Below are 12687 nucleotides of genomic sequence, written 5' to 3'. Positions count from 1 at the left end.
ATGTGATCTCGATAGCAATATAAACCATTATACCCCGTTGCTATAATCACGATAGTGTAAACTAACGCTCTTCGATTATTATAATTATTATTTATTATTACTATTAGTACTATTAGTACTGCTACTACTACTACTACTACTACTAGCTAAGCTACAATCCTAACGCTCTATGACTATTATTATTATTATTATTATTATTATTATTATTATTATTATTAGTATTATATTAGCCAAGCTACAACCATAATTGGAAAAGCAAGATACTATAACCCCAGGTGCTCCAACAGGAAAAAATACCATACGTATCCATGTATACATTGCATTCCCATATGTTAACAAGATGCATAAAAGTACTGTTAAACTAAGATACCTTTCAAGCACCACTTCATAAAGCCCCCTTACAAAAGGCATCACCCTCGGATAATGCTTCTGTTCCGGTGGTGGCCCTTAGTATAATCTATTAAAGGTATTATCGAACCTCTATTACCCGTAGACGATATTGGGACGAAAGAGACCGAGCTGCTGGAATAGAGTTGGGGAGTAAGGTTAAGATTTTAGGTTCTCTAAGGTTATCGGATTCAAAGTCTAAACAAGAGAAGTAGATCTTACTTTGAATATTCTTCCTTGTTGTACTTCTGCCCCCCCCCCTCTCTCTCTCTCTCTCCTCTCTCTCTCTCCTCTCTCTCACTCCTCTCTCTCTCTCTCTCTCTCTCTCTCTCTCAGAAACCTTAAGCGATATTTTCTAAATGGTAGTTGAGTGCATATATATATATATATATATATATATATATATATATATATATATATATCTTAGATTCTTACACTCCATTCTTTGTAAAATTTTCTGTAAATATCTATATTGTAATGTAGTAGAATAACTATTTTATAATGAATAAAAAGTTTTGACCTTGACTCTTTCTCTCTCTCTCTCCTCTCTCTCTCTCTCTCTCTCTCTCTCTCTCTCTCTCAAAGGGAGATTTATGGTGAATTAAAACTCTAATAATAGTGATGATTAATTTTAGACCTTCACATGAATTAGAGAGAGAGAGAGCTATCAAGTGTATCTTTTCATTCGAAGTATATTAAAGACCTCTTAGAGAACTTGGGGGGGGGGGGGGGCTATGAATGACTGTCTATAAGAGTCCCCGTCAGGAAATATGTGGAAATCTGTGTGTGTGTGTTTGCGTGTTTATAACCCAAAGCATAAACATGTTCAAGTAATATCCAAACTTTATTAGATTTTGAGAAAAACGACGAACGAGAGCTAATAAATGTAATCTATTTTATTATTGATTATTGATCAGAAGATAGTTTATATGCTTTATTCGTTACTTCTCTTGTAGTTTGTTTATTTCCTTTCCTCACTGGGCTATTTTTCCCTGTTAGAACCCTTTTAGGCTTATAGCATCCTGCTTTTCCAACTAGGGTTGTAGCTATGTAATAATAATAATAATAATAATGATAATATTAATAATAGTAATAATAATGATATCATAATAATAATAATAATTATTATAATAATAATTATTATATTATTATTATTATTATTATTATTATTGAAAGTATTTTATAATGAACTTCTTTTCTTCTTATCTTTTTTTTTCTTCATTAATGCATACCGCCATAAAAACTTGTTCAAGAGAGGGTCTACTCCCGAATTATTATTATTATTATTATTATTATTATTATTATTATTATTATTATTATTATTATTATTATTTGTTATGTATTTATGTTGATAACTACCTATTACAAGAGGTTATATTTGTGTTTACAGATACTTACTACTCATTAAGCATAACTACCCTGTTAACTATCTTGTCTTCTTTTAAACTGTATATCTTTATAAATTAGTCTTAAAAATAAAGTCATTCAGGAAGGATCTATCTGAGTTTCGTTTCCATCTAAATATACTTCAATGGCGACGAGGAACTGACTCACTTAAGGGAAAATTAAGGATGGCGCATTTGGGTAATATAGCAGCATATGACAAATCCGAGGACTTTGTAGATTATGTCGAAAGGTTTGATCAGTTCTGCTTAGCAAATGACATAACAGAGGAAGATAAGAAACGGGCAGTTTTCTTGAGCGCCGTCGGCGCTCCTACATATGGACTTCTGAAAACATTGCTTGCCCCTAATAAGCCCTCATCAAGGACCTATCAAGAACTTACTGAGCTTTTGAAAAATCACCTCCACCCAAAACCCATCCTGATAGCTGAACGTTTCAAGTTTTACAATAGGAAACAACGTCCAGGAGAATCCATCACTGATTATGCAACGGAGCAACGGAAATTGGCGGAAACATGTCAGTTTGGTGCGTTTCAAGAGGAAGTTTTAAGAGACTTGTTTGTTATTGGATTGGCCAACCGCTCAGCACAGAGGAAACTATTAAGTGAACAGGAGCTTGACTTAAAGAAAGCTTTTTCGATTGCGCTAAGTCAGGAAATGGCTGATGAAAACGTCACGAAGGTTCAGGGTCAAACTCAGGAGGTAAACAAAGTTGTTGGGCCGACAGCTTCTCTCAAGTGTTATCGTTGCGGGAAGACAAACCATAAGGCTGATGTTTGTTTCCATAAGGATACTGAGTGTAATGGGTGTCATAAAAAAGGACACCTTCGGAGAATGTGCCGAATGGAAAATCACACCACAGTCAATCGAAATTTGAAATATGGAAGACAAGGAAGGAAACGATCGACGGTCAACAGGGCAGAGGAGGAGACCAGCGGCTCGGAAGAAGAAACTACAGAGTGCAAACTGCAGGATGAATTGGTGCATACATTGAAATACTGTGTTAAGAAAATGAAAGCAAGACACAATAAGGTTCCAGAGATAATAGTGAAAGTTAAATTAAATGGGATACCAATTGATATGGAATTGGACACAGGAGCTTCTGTGTCACTGATCAGTGAAGAGTTCTACGCTAAACATCTGAAAAAACAGTACTTCAATCCAGCGATATTGTGCTGAAAACCATGACGGGAGAAAAAATAGAAGTTGTCGGTATGTGTTACATAACTATGGAAGTTCATGGACACAGAGTGGAGGAAGTGCCAGTGTATGTGGTACAGGGAATGGACCTGCCTTATTCGGTAGGGACTGGCTGCATTTTGCTAAATTTGACTGGAAAAAGTTAGCTGTAAATCATTTATATTCTGGTACTCTGAAAACCTCAAAGTTAGACGAACTGTTAAGGAAATATGGTGATGTCTTTGATGGTAAACTGGGTACAGCCAAGAATATAAAGGCTCATATTCGTGTAAGAAAGGATGCAAAACCAATCTTTTATAAAGCGAGGACAGTTCCTTATGCAATCAGGGATGCTGTGAATGCAGAACTTAAAAGACTAGAATTGGAAGGAATTATTGAGAAAGTTGAATATAGTGAGTGGGCGGCACCGATAGTGCCAGTTTCAAAAGACAATGGTTCTATTAGGATCTGTGGTGACTTCAAGGTCACCATAAATCGTTATGTGGAAAACCCGCTTATCACCCAAGCAGTAATGGGCAGGCCGAAAATACAGTAAGAACATTCAAACAAGGAATGAAAAGGGCGATGAGAACATTGCAATCGTGTAATACATCTTTAAATACCAAGTTGTGTCAATTTCTACTGACTTACCGAACTACACCTCACTGTACAACAAAGCGCACGCCTGCAGAGCTCATGGGTCGGCAGTTGCGCACTCGCCTTGATTTACTACACCCAGATGCATCTCAGAGAATTGAAAGAAAAGCCTCAGAGAACGAGAAACCAATGAGGGAACTCGATATAGGGGACGTGGTACTGGTTCGGGATTATCGTCAAAATACCAAGAAGGGCATATGGACTCGAGGAGTTGTGGTTCTTAAATTGGGTCCATGTACATACAATGTACAAGTGGACGATAACTTAGTATGGAAGAGGCATATTGATCAAATGAGACTGATCTCCAATGATTCTCAAGATAGCAAAAATGAACTCTTAGCACGTGATTTTTCAGAGTTGATCAGCTATCCAGACCCGCCATTACCAAAAGAGTTCATAAATACTCGTGAAGAGTTAGGTGATGAAGTTGCAGGTGCAGAGAAGAATGAAATCCCAAATGTAGAAGAAAAGGAAGCGGCAGCTGCAGAAAATTATCGGGAAATGAAAATGGCAAACCTTCTGATGACTCACCTGATGGATCGATATCTGAATTACCAAAACTTCGAAGGTCTAGCAGACAAAGTAGACCACCTGACTATTTTAGAATGTAAAATGATTAATAATATTATGCATGTTTTGTATTATTTATTCGAAGCTATGCAACCATTTGATTATTGATTGTTTATCCTTTTATTTGCTTTAATCTTTCATCCTTTTTCGCGAGGGGAAAAGGTGTTATGTATTTATGTTGATAACTACCTATTACAAGAGGTTATATGTGTGTTTACAGATACTTACTACTCATTAAGCATAACTACCCTGTTAACTATCTTGTCTTCTTTTAAACTGTATATCATTATAAATTAGTCTTAAAAATAAAGTCATTTAGGAAGGATATATCTGAGTTTCGTTTCCATCTAAATATACTTCATTATTATTATTATTATTATTATTATTATTATTATTATTACGCAAATATAACATCGCACCAATTGCCTCTCCATCTACTTGAGATCATCTCATTCTTCTCAAGGCTTCTACTTTCCTGCGTAGTGATTTAGCCCTCCCGCCTTCTCCATCCGTAGCATTCATCTCCTTAATAACATTAGAGGGGTGAAGAGGCACCGCCTTGAAAAGGGTACCTGTTGGAATCTCCTCTCCGGTTGTTTGGAGATTACCCCGAGGAATCTCCCCAGCTCGAATGAAGGATCGATGACGGATTCCGTCGGATTAACTTCGGAAGCCATTGGCGGCGGAGAGTCAAATGCCTCCTTCGAACAGTAGTTGTTTATCACGCCACCGTCGCCAGCCTCCTCCTCTCCTCCATCTCCTCATTCTCTCTCTCCCTCTCACTCCAGCCATCTTGAATGGGGATGGGTTACCGTGAAGGAATGGGGGCACAATCACCTGTGATGGGGAGAGAGAGAGAGAATGGAAAAAAAAATCCTTTCATGCAGAACACTGAAAAGACGTTTAGGGAAATCGCATAGGAGAGGACTGAACTTTCCCACACTAATGCCTATAAAGATTCTACTCTCTCTCTCTCTCTCTCTCTCTCTCTCTCTCTCTCTCTCTGTGAATATTATAATAATTCAATTATCTGATATGCCCTCTTAAAAAGACCTATTATACGTGGTGTATATATACATACATACATGCATATATATATATATATATATATATTTATATGTGTATACATGTATCTGTGCGTAACTACATAAATCTATTTGATATATATTTATTTATATATATATATATATATATGTGTGTGTGTGTGTGTGTGTATATATATATATGCATACATACACACATACATGTATATAAACTTAACTACACACACACATACACACAAACTCATATATATATATATATATATATATATATGTGAGTTTGTGTAGGTGTGGTTCTCACCTTTGTGAAAGTCGAGTATGGGTGCTGAATTCATATAACGCAAAAAAAAAAAAATGATGCTTTTGAAATGAACTGTTTGCCTTGTAAACAAATGTGAAATGTAATAGTCTGGATGGGGTCATCACAGGTGAAAGGGTGGCTCCTAACATTTTGAAATGGTTTGGTCATGTATGAAGAAGAGAAGGGTGTTTGGATAGCAAGCATTGGAGGTCGCGCAAGATAGAGGTGAGTGGTGCATGGTATAGGCACTATAGGTGATTTAAATACAATGCTGATACTATAGGTTATTTAAATGCAATGCTGACTCATCTGTGTAAGGTTAATGAAGTGACTCAAATTGGAATTGCACAGGGAGTCAATACGCAATTTAAATGATATATAATGAAAGTAGTTGCTAATGTTTGTTTTTCTCTGGAGCCACCCTTATTAACATACATTTAGACTATATATAGATTATATATAAATGCGTGATAGAAATAAACGTATAGCATCGTCGATATTAATATGATACATGGGATCTTATGTAATGTTTATTTTTATTATTATTAATATTAGCTAAGCTACAACCATAGTTTGAAAAACAAGATGCTATAAGCCCCAGGGCTCCAGCAGGGAAAATTACCCCAGTTAGAAAAGGAAATAAGGAAACAAATAAACGATATGAGAAATAATGAACAATTGAAATAAAATATCTTGAAAAACCTCATGGGATGGATATTCTATTTGTCATTTCGAACCTAGACTCAGAAAAAAAAAAGAAAATAAAGAGAAACACTTAAACGATAAAGTAAATACAGTATATTATGGTTTTTCGCAATGCCGTCAAAATAATCATTTAAAAGTTCCTACCATTTATTGTCAGAAAAAAATCGAAACATTTTATTATTATTATTATTATTATTATTATTATTATTATTATTATTATTATTATTATTATTATTATTACTAGCTAACCTACAGCCCTAGTTGGAAGAGCAAGTTGCTATAAGGCCAAGGGCTCCGACAGGGAAAAATAGCCCAATGAGAAACCAGTTCATGTTTCTGCAAGCGGTGAAAATAGGGATGTATTTCTAGGTATTCTCAATCTGCTAACATTATACAGCTCTATTTGGTGGCCTATGTGGCAACGTCCCTGAATGGTGAACACCAGATTGGGGTTCGAGTCCCGCTCAAACTCGTTAGTTTCTTTGGTCGCTGCAATCTCACCATCCTTGTGAGCTAAGCATGGATGGTTTGGGGGAGCATATAGGTCTATCTGCTGAGTCATCTGAAGCCATTGCCTGGACCTCCTTGGTCCTAGCTTGGGTGGAAAGGGGCTTGGGCGCTGATGATATATATATATATATATATATAGGGTCAGTCTCTAGGGCATTGTCCTGCTAGCTAGAGCATTGCCACTGTCCCTTGCCTCTGCCATTCATGAGCGACCTTTAAAAGTCATTTGAATAGTAAACGAATATGCTGTATGACTTCATGGTTGGTTACAAATTTATTAGTGTACGCAATCCGTCAAAAATGACGGCTAGGTATTAAGATAGATATGCACATGCGCGCGCACAAATTCAACACTTTCCATCTCCCTCTCACCAGGATATGACTACTCCCTCTTCCTCCTACCTGAGGACAGAGAGAGACCATATAGTCATACCTTTTACAGTGCCACTCAGCGAGACAGGAAAGATATATATATATATATATATATGTGTGTGTGTGTGTGTGTATATGTGTGTATATATATATGTGTGTGTATGTATATATATATATATATATATAATTAGGAGGTCAAAGGTGATTTTAGTTTTGGACGAGGTCACGAAGTATTCAATAACCTATAAAATTATAGAATTTTTTAGCTCCGTGAAACTATAACATCGATATCTAACAACTCTTATTTAACCAAAAAAGGTATCGTTTGTTGTATTCCTTGCACGGGCTCTTGCTTCATTAGACGCTACCAGATCTCGACTTCTAAATGTAGGCTACTATCATTTCCATCAAATATAAGTTATTTTATAGTTTATGTATGAAATATCTTTTTCATTATTGTTAATGTTTTTAAAATATTCTATTTTGATTGTTCATTACTTCTCATATCGTTCATTTATTTCCGTATTTCCTTTCCTCACTGGGGTATTGTTCCCCGTTGGAGCCGTTGGACTTATAGCATCTTGATTTTCTAATTAGGGTTGTAGCTTAGCTATAATAATAATAATAATAATAATAATAATAATAATAATAATAATAATAATGTACGGAAAATTGGAAGATCAAAGGTCATTTTAATGTTTTTCGAAGTGCACATTTAAGCCAGCACGGGGCTCTTGCTTCATAACAGCTACCAGATCTCGACTTCCATTTACACTCTCAAAGACGCACCATCATTTCCATAAAGATTAATTAACTCCTACCCCCTCGCCGAGCTCATTTGGACCCATTACCCGAAGAGGTTGAAAGCCCACAATTGCATGGACGTCCTCCTACAAGTACTTACAAGGGGGCATATTTATATAACTCCCGAGGACTATGAAGGGGGGGGGACTTCGGAGGGCGCACACAAATGGATTCCTGCGGCGGCAGAGTGGAATGAGATTGTGGTATGTCGCAGGGCGCGACAAAAGGCATTGGGGCGGCACAGGTGAGTGGGTTTCAAAGGCGGTTTGTTCCGGGCGGTGCTCAAAGGACCGCTGCCGACACCGCTAGTAGACCTTCTGGTGGCTGGAAGCTGGACCGCAGTAGTATTCAGCTACAAATAACGGGAAGCAAAATTGGCCTTCTTATATATATATATATATATATACATATATATATATATATACAGTAGCCTATATATATACATATATATATATATATATATTTATATATATATATAAATATATATATATATATGTATATATATATAGGCTACTGTATATATATATATATATATATGTATATATATATGTATATATATATATACACACATATATATATATATATATATATACAGTAGCCTATATATATATACATATATATATATATATATATATATTTGGGGGGTTCGTACATGTTTGTGTATATTTCTTTTTACCAACCTTTCAATAATAATAATAATAAGTTTCATTACTCTACGATTAAAATTGTGGCCAGGAAGCTGTTCACAATCAAACACAAACAGGAGCGAAAACATAACCTCCTTCCAACTTCGTTGGCGGAGGTAATAATAAGAATAATCTTTATTTCTGCCCAAAAAAGCCATATACAGAGTTACAACAGGGGTACAAAAATTAATTTTGACTTGTGTAGAATACTATAGCAAAAATAACTTTTGGCTTAATCTTTAGATCTTGTAAGAAGGCTATAACAACGTATAGAACACTTGGCGCTACTCCAGCATCCTATTAGCATGATATCTTATAACTGTTTGTAGTTAGCTACACGAAAAGTAAGGCCTAGTTTAACCCAGAGTCAATACAGACTCTGATTTAACCATCTTACTTTGACCCATCATGGAAGTTCATTTTCGTCCACGCAAATCAAGGGATTCTCTCTCTCTCTCTCTCTCTCTCTCTCTCTCTCTCTCTCTTTACCAGCGTTAGATAGGGTTATCATCATCATCATCATCATCTTTATCTCTTACGTTTATTGACGCAAAGGGCCTCGGTTAGATTTCGCCAGTCGTCTCTCTATTGAGCATTTAAATCAATACTTCTCCATTCTTCATCTCCTACTTCATGCTCCATAGTCCTCAATCATGTAGGCCTTGGTCTTCCAAATCTTCTAGTGCCTTGTGGAGCCCAATTGAATGTTTGGTGAATTAATCACTCTTAGGGATTGGGAAGAGCATGTCCGAACCATCTCCATCTACCCCTCACCATGATCTCATCCAGATATGGCACTCGAGTAATTTCTCTTATAGTTTCATTTCTAATCCTGTCCTGCCATTTCTCTCCCAGTATCCTTCTGAGGGCTTTGTTCTCAAATCTACAAAATCTGTTGGATATTCTTTCAATGTCATACCACGACTCATGTCCATATAGTAACACTGACCTCACTAAACTGATATGTAGCCTGATTTTTGTATGTAATTTCATGCGATTTGATTTCTAAATTTTACTGGACCTTGTCATTGTCTGATTTGCTTTTTTTTTTTTTTTAATCTTTCATTAAATTCCAATTCTAAAGACCCTTTATTACAGATCATAGTTCCTAAATACTTAAATGATTCTGCCTCATTAATCCTTTCTCTTCCCAAAGATATTTCATCTTTTGCAAATTCTGTTCTCATATCTGTCTTTCTTCTATTTATCTTGAGCCCAACCTCGTGTGATATTTCATGCATTCTGGTAAGCAAGCATTGCAAATCCTATGGTGCTCTGCTGAGAATAGCTCATCAGTATACTCTAGGTCATCTAATTCATGTTACCAATCCAGTCCAATCCTTCTCCACCATCCCCAACTGTTCTTTGCATTACATAATCCATGAGGAGGATAAACAACATAGGTGACAAAACATTCCCTTGGAGTAGTCCGCTGGTCACTAGAAATTCATTTGATAAGACTCCACTAACATTAACTTTGCACCTGCTATGCTCATGAACAGACTTAATCAAAGTTACATATTCAAGAGGAACTCCAAGATAACGCAGAACTCTCCACAATTGGCCAGTGCACACTATCAAAGGCCTTTTCATAGTTCACAAATGCCATCAAATGTGGCTTTCTATATTCTACACATTGATGTACAACATGTCTTGAAATGAAAATTTAGTCAGTACAACTAGGCCTACCTTTTCTAAGTCCTAATTGTTCTTCTCTCAACTTTTCACCAATCTTTCTCTCTAGTCTCTGTGGAATAAGCATACTATATATTTTCATGACAACTGGACGTGTGATGCCTCTGTAATTATTGAAATCAGGTATATATATATATATATATATATATACACCTATGGGGTAGAGGGGTTACCCCGATAGGTACACACGCAAACCACACTCTCACGAATTACCGAACCAGCGAGTTGTAGTCAGGAAAGGGGGACTTGGTGGGAAGAGTTGAATATGAGTGCGCGTGTGTGCGTATCTATACAAATGTTTAGACGTCATTTTTACGGCTTTGGTACAATAATAATAATAATAATAATAATAATAATTTGTAAAGGTCTTCACTTTTCGCCATCCTGATATGATACCCCAACGTAATGTAAGAGTGCCTCAGCAGAAAATTATGTACTTGGTAGTTAGTCGACTGTGATATGTCACGTAACAACTTCCTCCCCAAATGATTTCTTTAAACTGGAAGGTTGGGATATTGGAATTCTTTACTACCTTCCGTTTTCCCTTGCTCTTATAATCCAACTGCAAAACTTGAAAGGAAAAAAGTAATCTATTTCAATGTTAAAACGTGTTTTGAACTTGTACTTTTTATTCATATAAATATATCTATGTTACTGTCTGTATACATATAAAGTAATCAACAAACGTTTGAGAACAATGCAGTAAAAACTTAATTCGTAAATGCCATTCATCTGTATTCCTATGATTCCGTATTTATCCCGCTAATCTCATGTCAGCTAGGGCTTAATGACAAGCTATTATCCAGCCAACAGGGCCATTGTACAAAAACTAAAGCCCAGAGCTTGTAGGACGTCTTTCTCTGCCATTTCAAAGGACACAATATACCACCGTATGTTCCGTTCGCGAACACCGTCAATGAGTTGACCCTCCTTTTTGGCTTTCCTCCCCCCTCCCAGACGATAACAAGCTCATAACTTCGAGGAGGAAATAAATTAAACGTAGGAGGTGTAGCCCTCCTCACGCGGACAATAATAGTTCCCTCATTAGGTTCTGGAAGACCAAAGTTCCCCGGTCCCCCCTCCAGCGTCAAAAACAAGAGGCTCGACAAAAGCGGCGGTAAATGATCGGAAAGAGAAACGAAAAGGAGAATCAACCGATGGGCTATGGTCATGACGAGGAACTTAGCCTCTGATTGCTTTTTATTCTAAACGACTTTGGAGTTAGAGAAGGTAATGCGCGAAGGGACACAAAGCGATTCCTTAAAACCGACGTCGCCCGACTGAAGGAACTCGAGATTTTACGAAGAAGGAGGAGAAGGAGAAGAAACAAGGTCCAGTTGAGAAAAAAAGACCGGTAGTGGCCAAGGAGGTTTAATCAGGCCTCCGAAGGCAGCAGCGGCCTTTGAACGGCGTGTCCCGTCGGCTCCGAGTTCGCGCCCCAAAGTCTTTTAGATTCTAAAAGAGTTTTGAAGGTGTTGACAACCGCGTCTAATTGATACTAAAGACGGAATGGCTCCGCCGAAAGGTTTGGTTCTTGTTGTTGTTTTATTTAAAGGGGAGGAATCTTTTCATCGCCTGAAGAAAAGGTTTTTCCTTGTCCTCTCTACCTTGTTAACAAGCTATACAGAAAAACTGCTAACGAAAGGTATGTTTATTGTATTGGCTTTTCTGGTGTTTGCTAGGTTAACCAACCAACCAACCAACCTCTCTCTCTCTCTCTCTCTCTCTCTCTCTCTCTCTCTCTCTCTCTCTCAAGATATAACACTTCCAGATTCAGACTATAGTATGTTGAATCAACCTCTTCATAAACGCAGTAGCCATAACAACAGCATGTTGAACGCACCTAATAAATTTGCATCATTTGCTTTTATCTTGCAAGCATTCTTTTACTTCCTGGATGGTAAGATCCTTCATTTCTAAAACCACTTTTGAACCATCTATCCATCCCTCTTATATCATGCTCCATTCTTCCTTCCCTTATAAAAACCACTTTTAATCCATCTTCCCAACCTCGTGCTCCAATCTTTGTACATGACCAAACCATCACGAAACATTAAACCATTTTTCCCCTATGCTAACATTTAACACAACTACATATATTTCACGCCCTTTATATTCTTATCACACTATATATATATTACTTAAACAATTCATCTTTGGAGCTTTAGCTCTTTTCTTTTCATTCATATTCAACTTCCACACTTTACTTCTAAGGAGGAGAGATGGTTCAACAAACTTTTAATGCATTCTAGCCTTGACGTACATTGCCACGCTAAGATTTCTCCCAATCTATAAAAATATACAGTATGTTTGTATGTATATTCGCAATATTCTACGTATTTTATTATCTAAACAGCTTAAAAAATTGCTTAAACTTG

Source organism: Palaemon carinicauda, chromosome 20 (genome assembly GCF_036898095.1).
Source record: "Palaemon carinicauda isolate YSFRI2023 chromosome 20, ASM3689809v2, whole genome shotgun sequence".
Taxonomy (NCBI): Eukaryota; Metazoa; Arthropoda; class Malacostraca; order Decapoda; family Palaemonidae; genus Palaemon; species Palaemon carinicauda.
Note: the sequence above shows the minus strand (reverse complement) of the source record.